Raw genomic sequence first — 24,606 nt, 5'->3', positions numbered from 1 at the left:
CTTCGGGAGTGAGAGTGCCGCCAAGGAGGGAAAGGCGGCTTCCACTTTGAAAGGCACTTCGCGAAAAGAGAAGTAAACTTCTATACATCCTCGCTCGTGGCACTGGATGCGTAAAGCAGCTGTCAGAATTTTAGGTTAATGCAGTTTCTTGGCTGTCTCCGGCTGCCGAAGTTGTCCCAGTGGAATTCACTTTTTTCATGGATGGTGTATTTATTTAAATTTTTTCCCCCAGTAAAATCAACAAGCAGGCATTTGAAAGCATAAAAATAGTGAAACAGACTTACTTGCTGTGTAGAAGGATCCTATGACTTTCTACAAAGCGTAATCCACAGTCCGTGATGAGGTCTGCACAAAACCCCATTGGGGAGAGCTTATTGATGCAATGACATGAAGATCAGGGTGTTTCTGAGAAGTGTCTGTTTTGAGGGGCAAAGTGACTCCATGCAGGCCTGGACTGATCACATTTAGGGTTTGATTTCTACACAATAGGTCATGTGGTGTTGTTTCCTCTACAGAGCACTCATTAAAGTTAGTAGCTTGTGAAGTTCTGTCCGGTTGGTGCTGTTCTTCCCTTGGGCTTTTGCTCCATGCACTACGTGCAAACGGCAGCCTGCTTTAAACAGAAAGCGTGGTTGTTAAACAGTAATGTTACTCCGTTGTGTGAGGTGGAAAGCAGTTTTTTCCTGAAACCTCCTAAACAAGATGTGTCATTCCATTTTGTTGCTAAATGTTAATTCTGCATTTGCAGATATTAGGTCTGGCTGAAAGGTTACTGTCGTAAATAATATACAACTGTTGCATTGTGTGGAAATGTAGTTCTACACAAACTTTCAGCTTTAAGACCCTTCTGTGTCGCAGTCTTCAGAACGTTTTAAAAGTAACAGAACATGACGCCTTTATTAGCTGTAGTGGTATTAAGTGCATTTGAGTGTTTGCTTTCATAGAGGTTGAAACTTGCATAAGGAAAACATGCCTATTATGAATGTTACTGACACAGGTTTGTGAGCTTGAGATCCCAGCGAATTCTTGCCAACTGTTAGAGACGGGTGGGATACTCTGTGTCTGAAGGCTGTGAATGAATGCTAAGCTGGGATCGCCTGAAGATCTAAGACAGCTCTGCAAGTCTTGCTTTTGCTTATCTTAGCTTGAGTCCCAGTTCTATTTCTGTGAATCAGATATATATAGGAAAAACTGGCTGCTGACATAATTTGAGTTAAAATGTTGCCTTTACTGGCTGCAATTTACAATAATATGCAACTCTAAATATAACCATCTTTCTTTCAATTTAATTAAAAGTGATATATCATTGTTAAAGATGAGACCCCTGTTAAATAATTCAGTAGCACTTTATTTTATAACTCACAATGCATTATTTAAAAGTAGCTATATTTAGACAGACAACTCCCATTTAGTTTAAGGGTGTTGTATGTTTGCTGTTGTAGTAGTTGGTGATCAGTGGTTACATGAAACCACTAGAGCAAGGAACATCAGGGAGCTGCTCTTTTACCCAGTTAGTCCCTTTCATTCAAATTAGATTTGTTAAGCTTCACTTACTTGGTGGATGTGTTTGTAAGCTAAGGTTTTAATTAAATGGATTGGGTTTGTCTTACATCTAAGAATAGACTCTTGAAAGAACCGAAAGCATGTATATTGCATTTATCATTGATGCTCGTGGGCCATTTAGGACTGTGCTATTTTTCTCCAGAGGTTGCTTATTTACTTACTTGAAGCATTTCAGTGACGTGGTATTGATTTCTTAGCTCAGAACTATACCCAAAAGTCTCTGCTGGTAATTGTTTTTATTTTACTTAAGGAAGATGTTATTTTTAGATGTTTTGGTACAGTTGATCATTTGTGAAAGCTACCATATGGTGATACTTTGCAGACAGAATCACTCAGGAGTGGATTTTTTTAATGTGTGTAGAACAAGATTTAGGAAATATATGTACAAGAACAAATCCCTTTCACTAGCACAAACAGAAGCCTAAAAACTTCTAACATCTGTAGTTCTCAAAGGAAGTTTTTACTCTTTGCTCTTTTCTCCCTAAATAAAAGCAATTAATTGTTTAGCTGAGGACAGGGGGTGAATAAGAGAATGAGAAGATGAAAAGCAAAAGTACTGTATTGGCAGATGTAATTACACCAAAGTTTATTACTTGTTTGTGATGTGCTAATGATTGGTTCACAGTTCTATATGGAAGACTTGTCCAGTTTTGCCATAGCTTACCCATATTGGATAGCAACTTCCTTGGCAAACTGTTTACTTGATTTCAGTGGAACTACTTTTACAGTCGGTTGCTAGGAGAAACAGATTGGTGATACTGCTGGACATCCTTGTAACTTCTGTTATGGGTGTAGTTTATCCATATCTATCTCTTACACTTTTAGAATACTTTAAAGGCATATCTGTGTCAAAATGTGGCCATTTGCTAATTACCCCAAACAGAAAACTTGAAAATCAACATGTGCTGGTGTCTGCCAACTTGAGGACGAGGGAACAAGTAGTGGTGTAAAGGACTAAAGGACTATTCTTTAGGCTAACATGTTGTTTGTCACTAGGAATTGTTTGCTAAAGCTCCATACTTGGCCGTGGAGTGACACTGTAACAGTAGGTACCTTTAGGGAAATCAGGACCAAAACTTATTAGGACTTCTGTGAGATTAAAGACAGCATATTTAAGCATCATCTTGGAAGCTTTTGTATCTGTGGAGTTTGTATGTGTTCCGTGGAGGAAATGCTAGTGAATGAATAGGTGACAGGTACCCTGTGAAGTTTGAGCACTTTTCCCTAATGGAAACTACTCTTGGTTTTGTAATGTCTACTCATCTTTCCCCCTCATTTTGGGAGACCTGAATATTAGTACATAAAATGTGTCTTGGTAAAAATAAAATTAAGAATATACGTTTTGGTTTTATGAGAACTTTGGAAAACTGTAGTCAGACAGTTTTGAAGTAGTATATATGATGATACTGGGTTACAAACAGGGTTATATTGGAGATTGAAGTAATGGAAAGTTCTCCATGTGTGTGTTAAATTTGGCTTCTTCATTTGTAAAGATGCTGGTTAAGACAGGCAGAGTTAGTGCCTTCCTTAAACAGATGACTTCAGTTCTTGGGGCTACAGCCTGAAAACTGCCTGTCATCAGCTGGCTTCTAGTTACTTTAAAGTTAATTGCTGCAGTGCAAAGCACATTCCTTAGAAAGATGGCCTTGCTTCAGTTCTTTATAGCAGGAACATGTCGAGAAGGGAACGTTCAAATTAGAGCTCACACTTTTTCTCTTTGAATTCTTTTCACCTTTAGGATCAGCACAACATTAATACATGAAACAGCCCTGGATACTTGAAGTATAGTTGTCAGATGAGCACAGTTACAGTTCCCACTCTTGTCATGAGTACTCTGCAAAAAACTGGATATGAAGAGTAGCACTTTTATCACTGACCTGGCTTCCTATTTTAATGGGTCCATGTCCAGTTAATGCAAAAGCTCTGTTGGATGTGTTTTGCTCTCAAATCTGCATTGAGTATCTGGCCTGTGTTTATTTTTGCATGAAGCAGACATTCCAAAGCAGAAAGCATAATTTAGGAAATGCAAGAAAATGTGGTATATTGAGTAAGATAAATACACTTATAAGGTATGTGGGACAAAGTTTTCTTCCTCTTCTTCATCTCAAATACTTTTTGTTACTAGTGAAATTGCTGTAACATGGGAGATGTTCAGAAGCATGACTGTGTTGTAATTAGTGGAGATAATATAGTGTTGTTTAGTTAAATGGCAAGAGTTGTTACTTGAATGTTCTTATCTGAGTTATTATTTTTTTTTAATATCTTAAATCGTTATGGAGTAATAAAAGTAAATTAATTAAATTCCCCACTGTGGTTTTATTTGCCTAAACACCAGCCATTTAGGAACTGAGCCTTCAAAAAGTTTCTAACCTTTTCCATATGGTGACATTTGACAGTGCCAAGTCCCAGCAGTCACTTCCTGTTTGTTTCTGGTATACATTTCTCTCAGTTTACCATAGCTTATTAATTCACCTAAATTTAAAGTGATGTGAGTGATGCCAGTGTTCAAATGCATGAGCATCATTCTCTGCTTTTCCTCATTTTAATGGTTCCCAATTTACTCAACTAAGTAGTGGTTCATTCCTTTCTGGTTAAGGAAACGTGATTTTTTTAATGCACCAGAAGTTCTCAGGAAAATGCCATGGTAGCAAAGTTTACCCCGGTGGAGATCCTTTATATACATTAGGATTGTGTGACTGCACAGCTTCAAAATGCATTGTAATTTGTAACGTATTTTGCAACTGCAGTAATATGAAAAGTGTCACTAGTGAGGAAGTGGACAGCAATCGTCCTCAAGTTCTTGGCACCTGGTAGTGTTCACAGAACAGACTGAAGAGGCTGCAGGATATGTGTCTTCAGTATTTGTATTTTCCATAATTTTCTTTCTGCAATTAAATTGATGTACTGTATATCCATCCTTAGTAAAGTATCTCAAAAATATCTCAACAACCTTTTTTTCCCCCCAGAACTGTTGTAAAATCAGGAAAATTTGTTTATCTCACCACATCCCGGGGACTTTAACCTATTTTTCAAGTGAAATATTTGTTAATGTGTATTTCTGATGCATGCAACGTGCATATGTATGCACAGGGCAGTATGTTTAAGTTTTGATATGGATATATATATGATTCTGTTCTAGAGTAAACCAAGCAAACCAATTTTTAGCATTAAATGGTGTGCAATATTTATTGCTTCTTGTAATTGCCATGTGTCTATATAAGCTTTCAAAATAGAGTCTATTAAAGGAAAATTTCAGGCAAAGTCATGATAGTTCGGGGAGGTTAAAAATGACTGAACACACTATGCAGAAGTAAGCAGGGTTAGAATGGAAAGAGTTACACTATTTAAGGCACAGTGGTCATTACCACTCCAAATTCTGACACATGTTTGTATAAAACTGAAATGAAATCTGCTAAGGCATTTTAGTGATGCACGTATTGGCAAAGCTTAAATTGCTAGCTAAGTACCAGAAAGGAGGAGCTTGTAACATTTTTCAGTAGGTATTTGCAAGCAGGTCTTCAAAGAATGTTACTTTTGAGGTTTTTTTGGTGTTTGTTTCTGTGTTTGTTTTTTTTTTTCTCCTTTCCTGGAATCTTTAAAGTATTAATGCTGTTTTGTACTGTGAGATAACATGAATTACCTTTTCCCCCTCTTCCTCCCCCAGCCAGCTGGGTGAACTGTGAAGGTGGAAAAAAGATAATCACACTTTCATCTTTAATACAAGATTTTAATTATTTTATGTTTTGTTCCAAGCAGCTGGAGAATGCTTTTCTATGAAAAAGATCGGGTGAAACACTGAGTTTATTTTGTACTTTATGGAGAATTTCTGTTTTTTTAAGAAGCAAAAGAAGAGACTTATTCGAGAATAAATGATGACTGGGAATCCCTTATCTTGTGAACTTCATGTGCAGAGTCCCAGAGACACATAACAGCCATGCCAGAGCTCAAGAAAGGACTATTCTATAGCTGGGTCTTTATCCATGTAAGGCTATATAGATCATTTGCAAACATTTTGAATTGTTTCCAGCAGTTACGTCAGAATGCAGGATGCAAGACTCTTGTATGACTGCTGTGTGACTACTGGATGACTAGCTGGACTAGCCAAATTAGTTTGGATATGTAAAGCAGAATACCTAGAATTACAGTGGTTTTGTATTTGAAATAGTGATTAAAAGAACAATCTGGCTATCACAAAGCCTTTTCTGGAGAGAAGCCTTGAAATTCTCTTGACTAGCTGAAGACAATAAAAGGCAGCTTAGACTAGTGTTCTTGCTCTGGAACACTCCAAAAGGATATATATATATATATATATATATATATATATATATATATATATATATATATATATATATATATATATATATATATAAAAGAAACAATGTTCCTCTCATTTTCTTTGTACTCTGACCAGCCATGCTTGTAGTAAGGGGTCTATAGAAGAGCATACATAGTTTGTAGACCTCAATATCTTAGCAAAGCAAGAAGATAATGTGTAGATTCATTGATGCTCAGAATATGGAGCTTTGAATATTAAAAAATGCTCTGTAGTCATGCTGTTTTGGTTGTTTTCCTCTGACAGGGATAATTAAGACATAGTTTAATGTTGTCTTGTGAGAATACTTCAGGAGCTTACTTGCAAAGGAACCACAAGACCAGTATTTTGTTCTCATTGGGGATTAAATTTTTGAGATTTTTCTATTATTATTTGTAATGTAGGGAGAAATGATGTCAACAACTTCTTAAAGTTGTTGACAGCATGGCTGGTTTTGTTTGGTGTTTTTTTCAGTCTGATACTTTGGTATCTGAACTTTGTCTTTATTAAGAGAGAGAACTCTTTCTTTCATCTTTGTATTTGCCACCTTTTTACATTGCTGTTTTATCCTTTCCCCTCTGGCCTTGAAAAAAATCTGTTGCATTTTCCAAAATCTTCTTTTAAAAACCTGAGAGCAGGCTACTAAATATGTACAGTAACTGTAGCTGTATAATACTAAGTTCAAGCCATGACACTCAATTTACTAGCAATGTCAGGAGGAAAAAAAGAAAAAGCCTGACTTGGGGGCATCCATAAGTTATATTCTCCATATTGTACTGAAAAGAAGCCTCATTCTTTCTTAATGTAAACATGGCATTTATCACAGCAAACAAGCTTAGTGCTGACCCAAAATAAATATTATTTCATTGAGATGCTAAAAATAAGATCACTACATTAGATGCTATTTAAAATTAATTAAAAGATTTATTCTAGTACACCATTTGTGCACGTACTGAAACACTTCAGTCACCCTGTACACTTTTATGTGACTAATTACTTCTTAAAGTTAAGCTGATGCTTAAGTGCTCATCAGATGTGGGTCATAAAAATTTTGTATATAAAGTGAGATCATAGTTGACATAAAAAACTTTTACCATGTAGGAATTATCATGACATATTGCATAATTATGAAGGAAGAGCAAAAAAAAATTCTTTTTCTAGCTAAGTTTTTTGTTTGAATAATATCCCTGTTTAGGAATATTTCGCCACTTAGATACTGAAAGCACATTAACAAAACCTGAGCTTGTACTCTTGGGAGAGCTAGCATTATTGTAATGAATTCAGCAAGCTTTTACATTTGATGAGAATTTATTTGTTTATTAGATGGGCAGCATGAGATTTATGATGATCTGGACAATTCATTTCCTTGCCTTTAAGCGCCTGGGATTTACAAATTGTGTGAGATCGCACTACTTTATTGTCACTTAGCAACCTGAATAGGGTTTTGAAACTGAGTAGTAGCTTGTGGGTGGCAAGTCTCCCTATATATTTTCCGGGTGGGAAGCAGCAGGAGCCCCTGTGTGGGCAGCCCCCAGGAAGGAGGATGTGTGCCCAGCGCTTGCCAGGGTCTCTCTGGATGGTTCTCCGCGGAGAACCGGCTGTGCCCTCAGCGTCGTTTTGCACTTCTGGCATAGTTCCGTGCTGGGAAGATCTGCTGAGGTTTTTCATGCCTGCAGAGATTTAAGTGGTTCTAAAGGACTGTCGTGCTGCTCTGGTCAGTTATGTCCTGTTGTGTGGTTGCTTAAATTTAGTAACTGAGTTTGAGTGGCTTCAGTTTGACTGCTGGTAGGCCTTACTGCTGCTGTGATCCTCTGGCGTGAGAGGAAGGTCAGTGGCTTCCCTGCTTGTAAGAAGGGTGGCTTGCTCTGGTTCGGCTGCGGATGTTGGAAAGGATCAGCATGGCTACCAGCAGCCCCAGGTGCCCGTCAGGCACACACTTCTTTCCTCCCTGTGCACACGCTCTGTTGCCCGTGAGGATGGGCACATACTTCTGTGTTTGTTTTAATGCTCCCATAGAGACATCTTGCTTTGTGTTCTATCCCTCCTTTCCTGCCTGCTGCTGTCACGGTTTCTTCAGGAATTTGCACAGAGAAGGAATGACATCCCTTTTCCTTTTAGTCTATGCCTCTGCAAGATTTCTCCCGATAGTTCCCAAAAAGAGAGTAACTGCCAAAAACCATGAAGTTTGTTGGGCGTGGAGTCTTGGAGAGGGTGCAGATATGAGTTTGCTTCTTTTAATAGTTTCACCCTTCACCGCTCCCTCCTTCAGTGGTACTGATCAATCCTGGGAGCAGATGGTTCACTGTGGAGCTATTGACTTGAAAATTAATGCACCCTTTTTGCTATTTTTTCAGCTATTGTCATTTTTTGCCTGAAGCATCAGGGAGCTTCACATGAGTTACTCTCTAGACAAACATTGATTGGCCTCAGTCTCAGAGATCTATTAAAGTGAATAAAAGAGAGCACAAAGGGTAAAAGGGGGTTTATGTGTCAAGGATCTGAAAGAATATGGTGGTGTTCCTGGTGTAAACAGTAATTTTTAATTTTTTTTTTTTTTTATACAATGATAGATTTCTAATATGTGGATTCTGCCTGGGATGAGTACAGAGGGGATGCGTATCTGTAATGAGGAGCTCTAGTGTGATTTACTTGGGTGTGAGATGAAGAACCAATGTTTCTGATTAAATCTGAACTTTCAAGAAAGTGAAAAATATTTTCCCCATTTGTACAGCTTCTCATTACAGACACCAGGAATAACTTTCAGAACCAGAATTTTGGAAAACCTCTTCATGTAGCTCAGTTGACTGCATCTTGGATTTTTTGTTTGTTTGTTGGTTGGTTGGTTTTTAAAAAATTAGTTATAAATGCATGTTGGGCTAATAAACATGATTCTGTGGTGCTTCTGGAAGCAAAGAAAGGACTTTTACCTGTACAGAGTCCACTGGTTAACATTTTGTAGAGAGAACATTGACCAAAATATGCCTAAAAACTATGTGCAGGTAAGATAGAATTTATACCTGAGATGGTTTGCTGCTTAGGCTGGTGGTCTCCAGCCCTCCCCATCCACTGGCAAATAATCTGTCAGAAATTTAAAGGCAGCTTGCACAAGTTAGGGTCTGTGTGTGTATCCTGTCTACTATGACAAGTCTTTTCCTTGCCCAACTTTGTAATTCTATAAAAGGCATTAAAAAAATCCTTCAGGCCTCAGAGGTTTGTCAGGTTTCTATCTGTGACGCTGATGCTGCATTGCAAGACTCTGTTCTGCTCCTTCTTCAGCATTTCAAAGGAACTGAAGATACTAGTAAGTACAGAACTTCTGACGAGCTCCTGTCAAAAGCAAGCTATTAAATGTGCTGGCAGTGTCAAGCTGTATGTTTAAAGACCTGTCAGTGCTTTTGTGTATTATCTCATATTACCTGCTGTTGCCAGGTAAATGCAACTACAGTGAATAGCTTTTTTTTTTTTTTTTTTTAATAATTTTTATTCCAGCTTCCTTAAGCTTTGCATTTTTCCACATTTACAGTTGTGATCATGTGTGCACTTCAGATGATCTTACTTTTTGCATAGAGAGCAGTATTTAGAGCCCAGTGGTTCTATGCACGTGTGTGTGTGCATGCAAACTAGTATTTTATGTGTCATTTGCTTACACTGTTTAGGGTAAAAATTTTTTTTTTTAAATTTTATTTTCATGTGGTTGCTGTGTGCAACCATTGAGGAGGAGATAAAAGGAGTTAACAACATAGGTTCTACTCCTTCATCAGCCGGGGATCTGCTGCCAATAGTTTTACAAAGGGCTCATATTTCAAATTGCCCTTTGAGATTTGGATAAATCTGTGTCCCTGAGAAGTTGTCTCACAGTCAGGTGTTGGAAATGACAGGGAAATCTTATATTTTTCTGTTTGAGTAAAAATAAATAAAAATAAGTCATAGCCAGGGCAGGAGGCATATGAGCTTCTGCTGAATTTTGTTTCAGATGATTCTACCTTTTCTTTGAAATACACCCCAAGGTTATTTGTAGCTGATCTACAGTTTAAATTACTGTGTGTAGGTATAAGAGGTTATAGAGAGGGGCTTTATATAGAAAAAGTATTTATGAATGTTGTTACAGGATCGTAAAAGTAATCTGGGTTGGAATACACTTTGAGAGGTCATCTGTCCCAACCCCATGCTCAGCACAGGGACATTTTCAAGATGACATTTGGTTGCCCAGAGCTGTGTCTCTCTGAATTGTCTTAGAGATTGATAGAATGTTTCTGATTTATTACAAATTATTCTCTCTTGATATATTCTGTCTTCCTTTTACATAGCTGTTGAGGATAACCTGTGTCTGCTGAGGAAGATTTGTCAGTATTTAAAGGCCCAATTAAATACCTTCGGGAGCAGAAAAAAAAACAACAAAAAAACCAACAAACACTCCTCTCTCCCCAAAAAAACCCTAAAAACTTTAAGAAAGGTCTTAAAAAAAGAAAGTGCCTTTCTTCTCCCCTCCCATTCTTCATAACATTGGGCAGGAGTGAAATGATGTGGTTGCTGTCTATTTATAGATTCAGTAATGTGCCAGTGTACACTTATTACACCTAATTAGGAGTGTTCTAAATAACTTGTTGTTTGCATTACAGATACAGCTATATGATTGCAGATCAATGGCATGGAATTATGTCACACCTTATCAAGGTCTAAAGTCTTTCTCCTCTCTCTAAATTAAATCTCCCTGTCCTGAATACTTTTTTTTAAAAGTCTCCCTTCTATGGCTGTGATTTATTTGCTGTGAGACTGTATGTATGCTGATTTAGTTAATACTTGAAAGCTAGATTTCGAAGAGGGACTCAGGGCTTGGGGAAGCTGGGATGTGCTGTAAAAGGAAATTGCAAGAATTTAAATAATTGCCCACTTTTATATTTTTAATTTTGTTTGTTTGTTTCTTGTGTCATTCTGTGTCACATTTGATGACCTAAGATTTGACAAAGGTGCAGTTCATCAAGATGCAGTTGAGGGTGCCTGGATGGTGCTATACCATTTTCACCATTCGTCCAACATCACTGGGTCTGGTGATGGAGGTGGATATTCACCTCTTGGAGGTGGTGACAGATGACTCGGAAGTCACGAGTATGGTACAGAAAAAGACCCAAATAAATGCAGCAACAAAATGCGTGGCACTGGGACTTGGCTTCTTGGCCATTCATGTTTTGGTTCTACTTTTAATGCTTTCCCTCTGGTAAGTTGTTTATGACAGAAATGATTATCAAGTTTTCAAGCTGTGCAGTTTAGTTGATAGACTGTCTTTTGTTTGAGCCCAAGCTTCATCTTTCATTTTATTTGACCTTCGACCACATAAACTTTGTCGGTTGTTGCTAACACCACTCGTCAGTTTTACCACAGCATATGATGATGAAGAAATACTGATTCCAGCTCTTCTCCCCAAGGAGTTAAGCAATACTAAACCTCTGGTTCTTGGTGTGTGCAGAATTTTGTATGGAAAAGCACTTCTGTGTTTTTCTTTCATTGGAGAGTTATGTAGTGTAATTTAAACAAAAATAAATTTATAGTAAGCTATATGACAAAAATATGCAGTATCCATAGAAAAGAATAGTAATTGGTAGCACTGAATTTTGTTATAAAATTTGATCAGTGATTAGGGCCTAAGAATATATGCAATGCTGTATTAGAAACACATCTAAAAGAACTTTTGTTCTTTATATACTACATAGTGTATAAAATTATTATTCATCTTGATAGTTAAGAATAAGAAAAAAGGTTCTGACACCTAAAGTTTAATGGTGGCTTTTGTTTTAATTGCTAAATTGCCTTATTCTTAAATGGAATGGTTGACAATACCTAGCAGTGTCTTATAATAGACTTTGTTTTTCTGTTCTTTAGAGCCTCCTAAATTTCATTGAATCTGCACTTTATTTTTACTCTAGGGAATGGAGCTTACAGGGGCGATTTCTGTACATGCTATCTGAAAATTGCTTGTTCTCAGTTTTAACAGACATGCTATGATGTTCTTAATCGATTAAAAAAAATTATGCCCTTTTATATATCAGCAATAAAATGAATTCTAAACTGAAACAAGAATGTGGTCTTGCATGTTTTATTGCTCAGAGTTAATATATCGTGAAAGCTCATTTGAGAGTATTCAGGAATAAATGCTGCTCATCATTGCAGTCTCTTGGCAACCTGTGCTGGGTTCATTGCATATAGGCAAGCAGCTGCCTGAGCATTGGTGGGAGGTTATCTTTGTTATTTTCACACGCTGCATAGAGGGGAGTTTGATTTGAAATGTCAGCATCCTGGGATTTGAACAATGGGGATAGATATGCTTAACGTTCCTAAAAGCTCCAATGTAAAAGATTGCAGGATGCAAAGGGCACTCTGCACATTTCATCAGTGCAGTTTGAAATGGAATTTAATGTGTGGAACAGCTGCCTTTTGAAGGTAGATCAAAGCAGAGGCAGAGGATGGTTTGCAAACAAGAAAGTAATTTCAGATTTTTTGGGGCAATGTCTTGGAGTCCTGGAAGTACACATCCTAGTGAATGCTTAACTTGACTGTCTGTGTCAGTGACCTCTAAGTCTTTTGTTTGGGCCTTTACATGGGCATAATGTTGCCAATGAACAGGACTGTTCTTACAGCTTCTAAGAGTGTGTTCATATGTCATCACAGCCAACTGAAGCTTAGCAAAGGAGAGGGTGTTCAGTGCGTCAGCAAGGAAGGATGTAGTACTTAAGTAGGAGCTTACACACGAGTGATTTCAGACAGAGAACCAGGCACACAAATAAGGGGTATGTGTGGAGTAGAAGTAAGAGTAAGAAACACTTCTTACTCTTACTTCTACTCCACACATAGTGCTTTAGTGCTTTGTATAGAGTTCCTATTATGCACCTAACCTGTGCTCATAGTAAACAGATCACACTGCAAAATGTTATAGCAAATAAGAAGCAGGATTTAAGTGTCTGCAGATTTTGCTCTCCATTGCACATGTGTACCTAGAAATACTATAGGGCAGCTTGCTCAGGAAAATGACCTGTAGGAGTTCCATGTCCAGCTCCATACCACGTATTGCCTGTTGTAATGGCTTTGTGACAGCTTTTCTCCCAGAAGAGAGGTGCTTAGAGGACAGGCTTTATTCTGTGGGTGGATCTTAAAAGGGACAATATTGCCTTGAGGGCAGTGTTTGGTCTCTGAAATTTTTCATTCTTTTTCTGCAATCTGTAGCTTCTGAGGCACTCCTCGTTTGTTTTCCTTGTTTTCTTCAGTGGGGCTCTTCCATGAATTTAGTATATTTCTTATTGCTGCTGTTGGAGGCCAAATAATAAAATGTGACTGCTTATCTTAAAAATCCAGCCACTCCTTTCCATCTTTCAGGAGTGAAATGATGATGTTCTAAGCTTTATATGTGTTTTGGGGATAAGAATGTATTTTGATTTTAAAACGTTTATTACCCTAATCATTTGCTACACAAACAGGGAAGGTGTAGTAGGCTGGTGGGATCTGCCTTGAATAAGCTGTTTGAAGTTTTTTTCTGTTCTTGTGGCTTTTCTTTTCTAAAACAACTGGATAGCTTCAAAGGGCTTGTGTTGCAGTGAACACTAGGGCAGGGTGCTGGGCCACAGTGATGTTCAGATATGGCAGAACACCAATCAACAGCTATTTTCTTGACTGGGATGAATGTCAGACCTGTGGTGAAAGCAGCAGCGTATGAATCTGTGCTCAGGGAGGATCTGTGCTCTCCCTGCTCATCAAAAGGAGGAGCTCTCTTCCAACTTTGAAACAACCCGCCTTTTGGTGTTGTAAGTGGATGCTGTCACCTATCTTTTTAAAGCATGTACTTCACAACTACTTTACCAGTAAAACTGTGCCTCTGCATGTGATGGTGATGATGATGATGATGATAATTATTTTTATTGTATCATGCTTTACCACTTCAGTTGATAATGTCAAGGAGGTGTCTCTCTGGAGGAGAGCAGTGCTTCAGTGAGGTGTCCTCGCTAGCCCTAAATGAACTGCTTGCCTTCTGAATCCAGTGCAGCCCTCCTGGGCTTTGTTCCTAAGAGAGTAATTAGTTGGGGCATTACATCATGCTAAAGCAGTTATCTTGCTTCCAGTTCCAATGTGCTTCATTTAGCGATAGCTCACATATCTCTGTGATACAGCATTGTATTGTTTAGGCCAGTCCCAAAATACTTGGGAGGAGAGATTTATAACAGTTCTGCTTCCTTATTTCTTTGGTCTTTGTACAGTGGTGAATTAATTAGCTCCTCAGTTTGGGCGCATTTCTTCTACACTGCTTGCAGGCCGGTTTTCTACTCATTTTTTCTTGTTTGTGTCTGTGTCACAACCAAACTCACCTTTCTGCATCCTAACCAGCCCTTGGTGTTTTGTTCCCTCACTCAAAGTAATGATTGCCCTAGGAGTAACCTGCTTTCCCTTCTCTCTGTGCTTATTGAGGAGTGTGGTAACTGAAAGATTGCATGGAGAGGGAAGAGGGTATTGTGTACTTCCACTTGACCAGCAGAGGAGAATCCAAAGCTTAACGTATTCTGTGTAGGAACAGTATTTGCCTTTTCCTGCCTGCATGCCACAATGAAGTACCACTAAGCGATGTGCAGCAACACTCCAGAAGCATCCTGGTAATCGCCTTACTTCATTCAGAATCTGAGATCAGTGGAAGAGAAAAATGTCGGGGGAGTTGGACCTAGATAACCTTTAAGGTCCCTTCCAACCCAAGCTGTTCTAGGACTCTACGATTCAATGAAGAACTCTTCTATTTACAACTTCGTCATTTTTTTTTTTGTAACCTGTGTCCCCAGTAAAGAGTTAGTATAAAGCTCAAGCAGAAGTAGATTCAAAGTGCTCTAGTCCAAGGAAAAATGCAGACACTTTAAGATGGTCTAATCAGGATCAGAGCTTCTCTGGTACAGAATTTTCCAATGTGTGTTTGTTGCCTTTTTTATTTGTTTGTTTTGTTTTTAATTGTCCCTTGACCTAAGAAATACAGTTATTGTAGCTAACAATACTGTTATAACACACAGTGACAAAATCCAGATAACTCGAAGTTGGGCTGACACTTGATCCTTTACTCACACTATTGTTCCATAATATTTTTTCCTCCATGACATCATGAACTATGAAAGTGCCAACATTTTTTTTAACTGCTTAGCCTTTCCTTCCTTCATGCTATAACCTTTATGTTTAAAAATAGCTTTTTTTCTTCTTTTTCTTTAATTTCTTTAAAAATTTAGTGTACGTTTCAAGAGGAACCTGGTGACCATGTGAGAATGTTTAACACATTAACATGTGTTTCACCACCACATATTCCAAGTAGTTGTCACATACATTTATCTGCAGGGGTACAATGACATTTTTCTCAGCAGCTGTATCCATGACAACAACTGGGAAGGTCCATGCCTCCCCTTTAGTTTTCAGAAGAATATGAATTCTTACCTTCCTAATGAAAGGCCCAGAAGCAAAAGCTGTGCGATTTTAATCATGGCATATTCTCTTCAGTCATTCAAAAATGACCACTCCCAAGTGTTTTAGTATCAAGAAATACAGAAAGAAGAGCAAGAGAGACTTGCTATAACCTGCTATAACCAGAGAGGAATTGTGGAAGTATTTGAAAAACTCGGGAAGTTTGTTTTATTTTCAGTATGGAAATCTGTACAACGTATGTAATATAAACGCTTACACTCTTCTGCACAGCTCTGAACGTATAATTTCAAAAGGCATTTTTATACCACAACAGAACTGTTCTCCCTGTGTGCCTAACAATCTAAGTTGCTCCTGAGTAGTGCTCTGTCTGTCTATTGATAACATCTTTAAATCCAGTGAACAATATGTAAAAGTAGTACAGAAGTAGTAGTCGGGTCAGCTCTTCATGAACACTCAGCATCCAGCAAATCCAAAGTGACTTATTTGCATGCCTAAATGGGACTTGTTGGTGCTGAATGCTCTTGAAAATTTGAGAGTGTTTAAAGCTGTCTGTTATCATGAACAGAGGAGAAGATGGAGAATAAACCAAGTAACTTTATTTTGCCTTAAACAGAAATCTGACTTCAAGAACAAGGCTAATATTCATACCCTGCTAATACATGGGCTGCCAAAAAGCAGTAATTTCGTAGGAGATTTTGATTGCTGTGAAAATGAAGGTATAAGACTTATTGCTTTGGGAGATTTAACATCCATTTTGACACCTCTTCATGTTGTCAAAGAACAATGTACTTTCTATGTTGTTCTCACAGTAGTTTCTGGACCTCCAAGAAGAGCTAACTTATACCAGATTTTCAGATCACTTATTGCTTTAGGAAACAAGAAACCCTATGACAGATGGTAGAAGTATTTAAACTGATTTATTCATAGTTACCTGTATAAATACTGTCTATTTTTTTCCTCAGATGAATGAGAGTGTGGGAAGTAGAATAGAAGACAGCTTGCTTACCTTTTCTGCCTCTTGCTTCCTGGTGAGGAGTAGGGAGGGGAAGGGGAATTGGTACCTTTAGTTGTTGGTAAATTTCAGGAGAAGCCATAGAAGAGATGGATAGGCTTCTGAAGAACATATTCAATTGAGGAAAGCCCTAAGAATTGCCAATGTACAAAAAGATTTACCCTTACCTCTTTTTAGGTAGCTAGGGAGAGGCTTATATGCAAAACTTTTAGATGTTTTACTTGGTAGTTCTGAATTTTCACTGTTTACAGGTTTATTATAAATTACAATGAATTTCCAGGATTCAGTGCTGTTTTGTGCCTTTTGCTATGCTCACCTGGAGGAAAAGAAGGTGGAGGCTGGCTGGCTAATGATTCTGTTATGCCACCAAACCTCTGTTCATGACTGTTTAGGCTAAGATCAAAAGCTTTTCCATTCCCAGGCAAGAAGAAGAGGCAGCTATGACAAACTCAGGAATCCCAAAGGACAGCCTGGATCCTCCTCCAGAGAGACATCATTCCCCAAAAGAGAGAACAGCATGTCTGGAGAGGCTGTTACAAAGCCATTACATGGAAAATCTTTCTGTTTACCCATCAGGGCATACACAAGCCTAGCTTATCTGATGATTTGTGAGAGAAGTTGGAGGCAAGATAGAAGCCCTTGGGAAGGGGGGAGAGAGAGCCAGATTTACATGGGTTTTGGAGTGGAATAAAGAGAGGTCTTTTCTACCACATTATGAAGCTTCTGAACTGTTCCATGAGAGGAAGATCAAAAGACTTCTTGCTGGAAAGGATGTTGGGATGATGTCTGTTTTGTTTTAGGCTCCCAGACTACTAGCAAAAGACTGCTGTAGATCTGCCCCATTGATTCAAACCCCAAACCTTTAATCTTTTCTTGTGAACAGCTTCTTGTGAATTTTAGTGAATGAAGTAAATGGAAGTTCCTCATCTTGGCAAATTCATGGGTATGATAGATAATATGACTCTCTTATCCTTGCAGGAAATGAAAAAAGCCTTGGAAGCCAATTAATCAGAAAAGCAATTAAAAAGAGATCACTTCTGTTGCAGGAGCATAGTTGCCTTTAAGAGAACTTCGATTTTGATTTTGCAAATAAAAGTGGAAGGGTAAGAACTGGCTGTCCTTTCTGGAATTGCAGTTGCTTGAGTAGTTCATTACTGTGGGACTTGTGAAATGTCCCTGGTAATGTGTCCACAGACACCTTCTATTGGAAGTGTTTAACCAGAAGAAATGTATGTACAGTAAGTGTCCATGAGTTTTCAATAAGATGACCCCAGAGAATGACCTTTGGATGAAGCACGTCAGCTGGGCATCTGCCAGGCATTTAAGGTTCCTCTCAGGTTCTTTTCTGTTTCTCAGCTATGAGTGGCATGGTTGGAGGGCTCAGCTTCCCGTTTCTGGGGGGAACTGACGGGCAGCACCTGCCACAGTGAGTCAGCAGGGCTGGATTGGCATTGGCCGTGGCATTCCCGCACCTGTCAGGAGCGGGTGCCAGCCAACCTTTGACAGTGTCAGAGGAAATAACAATTCCAGAATAGTGGCACACTCCACAGTCGGTATTTTACTGCTGTGCCCTGAGTTAGTGCCCTAGGAATCTCCTCCCATCCCTGTTATTGCGAGCACAGTGCTTGCTTCTGTTCTGCAGCTGCTTTTTCTTTTAGCTTCTACATTTATTACATCATTTCATTGCGAATGATGTTTGGTTTATGCTGAATGCATACCTGATGGAACTACTCATTTGAGTTCTTGGTCTCTATGCCAATAAACAATATACCTTGGCAGTGCCCAGCATTTTTTCCCAGTGAACATGTCAATGGTTTCAGGGACTGGATGGCAGTAAAAACTCATGGATGACCTTGAAAGAGGTGTATTTTCAATGATCGCTCCACTTTGTTGTTTGGGCTGGTTTTTTTTTTTCCCCACTTAGTAGCTTTTTGTCCAACAAATTTATCAAAGCCAGAAACATAAGTTTTCTGAGAAAAAACTGTATGGAGCCATAATTCAGCAGTTCAATGAACTTATTAGTTTCAAACCTCAATATTACTTCAGTGAATCAATTTATCAAGAGAACAGGCTATTTCACTAGAAAGATCTGAAAGAGGGATAATTAACTCTGCAGCTGGTTCTGTCTGTCTGTCTTTTGTCCAATGGAGTCTGGAAGCAACTTAATAGAATATAAAGTATTTAAAATTTAATTATCTAAAATTGCTTTCCTTAATTCCATTCACTTTACATGTTGTAACACTGAATTAGTATATATTCTGTTCAGAGCTGCTAATGAACTACATTCTCTTTACCTGGTTACTCCTAGGCTTCTCTAATAAAGTAATGAACTAATAACCTTCAGAGTTGAGGTACAGCAGATGTATCTGGAAAGGTGTCTGGTAATAATGGTGATAATAAACAAAACAGATTGTCATCTGTTTTGTTGCAGATAACAAACAGTGTAACAGTGGAAAAGAGTCTAAACTATGGAGTTTTTTTGGGGGTATTGTTTGACAAAAAGGGAGTCTATTTTTTTGGTAATAATATAATTTTCCAGCTAAGCCTTCTGCCACTTAGGTTCACATTGTCCACATATCATGTCCATGCAGCATCTTTTAAGATAGCTTTTTTGAAGAATTGCTTCATAAATGCAAATATTAATACATCTTTCGTTAGAGAATTCATATTTTTTATAATGCTTTGCCCTCAAGAAATTACTTTGCGATGCTAATAAATATAGATAATATCTGTCATCTGAAATGCTTTTAACAATTAGTCTGAGTGTAAAACCATAGTGCTTTTTGAGGTGAAAATAGATTGTCAGAAAAGCTATATGAAAAATTAATTAAAAAGCTATTTTGCTAAACCAAATTGTTTTACATAAAAGTTGTGCAATATGTACAGCTAACATAATACAGTGAAATGCTGCTTTTGTCTTGTGAATGTGATTATCTCTTTTATAATCTCTAGAAGGAGTAGTTAAGATGGGATCATGTCTCTTCATTTCAGGGACACCAAGGTTAGTCGTCTACTTTGTTACCCACATTCCCTCTATGGCTAGTGGAAAGAAAAAGGTGCTTCTCCAAAGCAATTACTTTCATTTGCAACCCTCATCTTTTGGGCTTCCCTTTTATTTTTTATCACTTCCTATTATCTGGCCAGGTTTTCGTTTTTTCAGTCAGTAATGGGACTTGCTAACATGGAGCCTGATAGATGCCAGGGATTTCTATAGGATATTGCTCCTTTCCTTATCCCTCTTCACAGTAATTTAGTTTGGGTGTGTACGAGCCATTCATTCTCTTCTGCTGTAATGTACATAACTGCTCCAAGTACTTGGAGATGATCTATTCCTCTTCCAAAAAGGCGACAGGTTTGGTGCTCAGTAGGAATGGAGTTACCAAGTCCTACCTAGCATTTAGGTCACCTCCTAAAATGCTGTATTAATTACCTTAGAAGAGCTTGTTAAATAAGAGCCTGAACAAGGTAGCTGTGTATTTGGATAGTAAGAGCAATTCAATCACAAATAACTTTCTGAATGCTCACAGTCAGGTTTTCACTCCCTGTTCACAGCAAATCTCACAGATCTAATCTTTCTCATGCCCTTTCCCACTACACGAAAATGACTTTTAATAGGGTAGTTTTACCAGTTCAAGACTACTGTGTAGAAGTGCACTGTCAAGTGTTTTGTAATTTATTTTGTTAATATCTTCATGGAAGGTATTGTATCAAAATAGCATGGGAAAGGGAATTGCATTTTCATTTACTAAGCATATCAGTGAATTGAATTTTACACAAGACTTAGGAGCTCAGCTGACTTCTGCGGAGGCAAGCACTGTATATTAGGCTTTAAAATTGTTTGCAAAACAGGGAAAATGTATCTTGTAAAGAACACCTGAGCCATTTTACTTTCCTTATGTATAAGTAAATAGATAATATGTGTAGAAGAAGCACATTTAATGAGAAGAAAGGCAAGTGCCATTCCTTGGTGCTGGAATATAAATAACTGATTTTTCTTTATTAGAAGGTTGCTTTAATCAACTCCTGATTTAGAGAAGAAAAGATATGATTTTTAAAAATATAGGCATTAGTTAAAGATGTAAATAGAAGCTTTAGGATGTGTAGACAAGTTAAAATGTAATGTCAAGTGGTTGAGGTGACCTGAGAAGGCAGAGGGCTTTTGTTCAGTAAATATTACAATGTTTTCACTTCTTCATGTTGCTTCCATGCTTTTTCATACCATCCTACACTCCAGTGCATTTGGACTTCAGTCACTTGGTGTCATTGCATCCACCCTCCTTTTTTCTTCCTATGTGTCATTATCCTCTCTTTTCTGTATTTTGGGTTCCCACCTGTGTCACTTGTGCCTTTCATATTTCAGTCCTTAAATTACCCATGAGGTAGAGGTCATCCATTGCAAGGAGGCTTTTGTGGGAACATGAAAGGTACTGGGAGATGAGTAGAAACCCTTTCTTTTCTGTGTTTCATTTCTTTTCTTTATATCCCCCCCCCCCCTCTTACCTGACCCCCTGGGCAGGCAGCGAGGAGGAGCAGGAGTGGCTGCTCCCTGCTTTAAACTCCTGGATGGTTCAGTCTCGTGTTTCCCTCCAGTTTGAACCACGCCAATACTGATAAGAAATGCAGATGTTTAAAAATATCTCAAAGAGCTGAAAATATTTGGAGTGTAGCTTTTTATTTACTTGTAGATGGAAATTTAGATGGAAATTCTCTTTTCGTTCAAAGTGTTGTGCTCATGGAACATCCCAAACTGGAAGCTCAAAATATTGCTTTATATAGCAGCATTTTGCTCTGCAGTTTAACCAATCGGGTGAATTCTTTCTATATTAGATTATGTGGGGAGTAATAAATCTGACTGAGGGCAGTGGCATATAAAAACCTTGAGAGGCAGAATAGCCACAGTACATACTTCAAATCTTCTATTTTGCAGATTAGTGGGAAAACTCCTGGGAAATAGGAATTAGACTAGACTTTTGGTTTTGTCGAAGACATAGTTCTAGAGAATCAGTGAAGCAGTAAGTATTGTGAGAATATTAAGCTTGTTAACTCCTAAGTGTGTATCTGTAAAACCAGATTTCTCTATAAAGGCAAATGTGTCATAGAATGTTGGATTTTTAACTGAGCTAATATAAGCAGTAACATATAAGTTTAGTAAACTTGTGCAGTGAGCATAATTTCTTCTAAAGCAGATGTGTTTTATAATCATCAGTATGCTGGAGGAAATCACATTGATTTCCGTATTTCTCAGCTCTTCTGGTTTTATGTCTATTAATGCTTTATCTTTCTTTTCATTGCCATTTTTTATTATATTTTTGGATTAATCTACAGCTGTCTGTATTTCTCTGTCACACATGCCATTATCTGTAACTGATTTACCTTAGTAATAAGCAGTGGATATTTTGTTATTTGTGTAGCACTTGTCTTCTTACATTTTCTTTAATTGAAGGTATATAAATGTCACTTACCTGAAACTATTTTACCGTGTTCCTCATAGTGCTTTCTTCTCAAACTTTTCATACTCACCAATAATAGCAAAGATCCAGAATATTGCTGTGCAGGAATCAAACTTATATCTTTGTGTTGCTGCTGGAGGTACAAAAATATTATCCTAGTTTTAGTTTGATCCTAGATTTTATGAAGATGAAAATGATTAGTGATGAATGTTTAGTGTAAAACATTGCATAATGAGTTATTACAAAAGAAATGCTCCATGGTTTGTGACTGCCTTCATACTAATTTTCTTAATTATTATGTCAATTAAAAAATACATTTTGGCAACAGCTAGATCATCAGCTTTCTCTTCAATCTTTTTTACACAAAAATCAGATACTTCAAATTTTTACTGAAATAACTATGTACTTGATGTTGTTGGAACAGGTATTTAGAACCTGTCAAGGAGAGTATTATATTATGTTGCTGAATACTTACTGATGTGTACTAGCAGAAAAAATTGGTAGTTAAAATACTTTACTTTCAAAGCACAAAGAAGCAAGATAAGTTGCCTGTTGAGCACACAGCTGCATTCTTCTTTTACCGAAGCTACTATTAAATGTCAACTCTTAGCATTGTATAGTATTAAACAATTAAATAGGTTTGGTTTATTGATGTTTCTATTATTCATATTCTGTCTGCATTGCTATGAAGCAGGCATGTCCTCATCATGATCATCAAAAATATCTTCTTTAAATTGTTCATTTCATTAAAGAGTTCTAGTAAAAAACTGTAAAATACTAAACATAAAATTAAATCAAAGAAAAAAATTTCCCATCTCAGTCTTGACTAATTTTCCCATATAAGTACTACGAGAAGTACTGTAAAAATGGGAAGCCCATTTGGAATCAATGAAGTATCCCCCCAGGAGAAGGGAAAGGCTTATATTATTATATCTTGTACTATCATATAGATGAACAGACAGACTTCCCAAAGATTAAGGCATATTAAGCACATGGGTTGTCTCTGTGATGCTTATGTGGTTATGGAAGATCCACTTGCTAGGATGTAGAGTAAAAATGCTGGATAAGGAAACAAAGGGAAAACCTGAAATAAATCCATCAAAAAAGTGCACAAGTAAATGCATTGCATTGTTTGCAGGATATTTTGGTCAATTCAAACTTGTATGAAAGCCATGAAAACTATCAAGTTCCATTATTCAATGGAACTTTTCCTGGTCCTGTGTTTGATACATCTGCCTTGCTAAAGAAGTTACTCCAGTGTAGTTAACTAATGAAGTTGCATGATTTGCTAACATGTTAGAAAATTCCATCTGTTTTTTTCTCATCTCAGCTTCACTGGAGAGCATATTTTATCAGAAAGCTTACCATTTTTCTGTGGTTTGGGAAGAGTTTTGCAAAACCATTAGGAATTGCACTTTCCTCTGATTTCAAGTGAGGTTTTGCAAGTTCTTTTTCTTTTAAGTCTTCACTGCAATGTTTTTAACTCAAACTACCAGGATGGTGAAGCCATACTGATTCTATTAATTATTGGTATCTGCATTCAGAGATGAATCATAGAATCATATAATATTCTGAGTGGGAAGGGACTCACAAATTAATGCTTCCCATGGTGCTTTGCTTTGATTTTTTTTTGGTTTGTTTTCTTAAAATTTTATTTTATGTTGATGTTGCCATTTGCTTCCCTTAATTATGCAGTGCAGTTTTATGGTTTTCTCTGTAAATGAGATCTTTGACACGATCTGGGATGAAAATAACTTAAGAATTAATTTTTTTTAAACTCAGTTATTTCATTGATCCAGGCTGAATCTCCACAGTTGACAGAGGGGTGGAATACAGGTCAGTATATGGGTGATGGAGAATGGGAAGGAGAGGGTGAGCATCTTTAGGCTGAGTTTGCACGCAGGAGCCAACCTGTTGTACATACAAGTTTCCTACCTTGTCGAGAGAGAGGAAGATGCCTCTGAAGGCCTCCAGAGGGAGATCCTGTCTACCTCAGTTGAAGTGCCTCAAGTTTAAAGGGGATTCAGAGTAAAGCTTATAGTATAATTAAGATTACCAGTAAATTCCATAATGGCTGCTGCACCTCCATCATGAAAAATGTCTAAAATTAAGTGGATTCATTTTCCCATGAAAAAATCTATTTCAATTTCCAAGTTCTAATAATTTTTATTTTAACCTTATGATGTTGAATTTCACTCCTGAGTTCAGATATTCCTATTTATAAACATATAACTCCATGTCCCTACAATATATGTGAAACGGGGAATATGTTTTATTTTTCATCTGTGCTCTGTGCCGATATCCAGATTGCTATTTAAGGAAATAAACTGTAAAGTAAGGCAAAACAGCTAAAAATAGGACCCACTAACTAATACACACTCATCCAAGTAGAACATGTGGAAAACTTCCGCTGAGCATGCTGGAGATTTATTTTACAAAAAAAAGATTATGTTAAACCGGGGATATACACAGCCTTTTAACAGAAGAGGGGAGCTATGCCACTCTCTTAGTTTAAAACTAGCAAGGAAATGGAGAAAGGAAGAGGGAAGTTTGTGCAGCCTATTTGGTGGACTTGATTTGGCTCAAAAATAATTGGGGGAAAAACTGGGAAGCAGAACCGAGTGAGAAGAAAGCTGGGATGTTCTCTCAGGGTGTGTCTGTATATCTATTGTTTTCATGACATGTCAACCCAGTGGTGAACTTAAACAGAATATCTCCAGCTGAGTGATTGGAATTTGGGAAATAAATCATGGTGCCTTTCAACTGTGCCATCAGAAAAAAGAATTCTAGGTTTTATATTTGTGGCACACATTTTTTTAATACTTTTTTTTTCTGTC

The 24,606-nt window shown here is 37.6% G+C and overlaps 1 protein-coding gene across 3 annotated transcripts in view; it reads left to right on the top strand.

The window, feature by feature from the left end:
• The window catches only part of DGKH (diacylglycerol kinase eta), a 158,202-nt gene that overhangs the window by 7,143 nt on the left and 126,453 nt on the right, over positions 1–24,606 (top strand). The gene's annotated exons all lie outside the window — the stretch shown is intronic.

Source organism: Sturnus vulgaris, chromosome 2, assembly GCF_052056855.1.
Source record: "Sturnus vulgaris isolate bStuVul1 chromosome 2, bStuVul1.hap1, whole genome shotgun sequence".
Classification (NCBI taxonomy): Eukaryota; Metazoa; Chordata; class Aves; order Passeriformes; family Sturnidae; genus Sturnus; species Sturnus vulgaris.
The sequence above is the reverse complement of the archived record's forward strand: the minus strand, read 5'-3'. Positions and strand labels throughout refer to the sequence as shown.